The following is a 1336-nucleotide window of genomic DNA, read 5'->3' as shown; positions in this document are numbered from 1 at the left end:
TTTTTTTTTTTTTTTTTTTTTTTTTTTTTTTTTTTTTTTTTATGATCACCCATATAAAAATTAATAATTTAAGGTGGGTTTAGCTTTATTTTTTTTAATTTAATATATAAAAAGCACCTCAAAAAATTAAGTTTAAAACTTAAATTATCCTAAATTGACTTTTAATGGAATTTTCACCCAAAAAAATTGTAATTAATATAACTCAACAAAATATATATATGGTTATATACGGTAAATGTTGTAAAATATTTGAGTTAGAAGAGAAGTTGGTCCATAAATAGGATATTGACACTATTTCTCTTAACTCGAGTGTTATCAAACCTTTTTTTTTTTTTTATGGGTCGTGCATATTTATCAATAAAATAATTTATGTAAGAGTTGAGTTGAACTATACCACCGACTACGAGGAGAGCTCAATGTGTTCCCTTTCAAATCAAGTGGTTTGAAAAATGGATAATGTGGTAAGACCAAAGCAATGGTGGGATGGCTCTATAAGCCAATCAAACCATAAAGTATCCATCTTGCAAGAATCCATCAACTATTGGCTATCTTGCAAAACACACTCAAAAATAATGGATACAAAAGCTAATATAAAATGCCATAAACCTTTTATTTTATTTTTTTATTTTATTTTTGTAGGCCATTACAATTGATATTATTAAAAGTTTAGGACGTCTTATAATATTTTTATATACCAACAATTTATAATAGCATTTTTTCAACACTATAATATAAGATTATTAAAATTATTTAGTCATATAATTATTGTAATAATCTTTTATAATATTTCTGTTTGCTATATAAATTTTGTTATAATATTTTTTTACTCCCATAAAATAATATTTCATAACACATTAAATACCCAATAACCAATAACCAATAACGTATTTATTGAATATAATTACAAATAACATAAATTAGTTCACAAAATATAAAATTTATATTTTATTTAAAGGGAGTTTCCGAACTCTCAGATTGAATTGATTAATTAAAAATAAATGGAAAATAAAAGAAGAAAAACAAACATAAACATGATGGAAGTTTTATTTTTGGAGAATGTTATAATAATTTCATATTCAAACATCGCGTACTAGGTTGTGTAAAATAATTTAGAAAGTTAAATATACAATTTGATTTACAATTAATTAATTACAAATAAAAGAGGAGAAGATTCGAATTCCACTATTCTCAAAGGAAAAGAATGTAAAAAAAAAAAACAAAAAAAATCTGAAAGAAGCAGGAAAAACCATAACTCAAACCAGCCTCCAAGAGATTAAAATTTTGATTTTTTTTTTTTTTTTTTTTTTTTTTTTTTTTTTTTTTTTTTTTTTTTTTT

The sequence above is a fragment of the Cucurbita moschata genome, unplaced genomic scaffold (assembly GCF_002738365.1).
Source record: "Cucurbita moschata cultivar Rifu unplaced genomic scaffold, Cmos_1.0 Cmo_Scf00042, whole genome shotgun sequence".
Lineage (NCBI taxonomy): Eukaryota > Viridiplantae > Streptophyta > Magnoliopsida > Cucurbitales > Cucurbitaceae > Cucurbita > Cucurbita moschata.
This window is presented reverse-complemented; position numbering follows the sequence as displayed.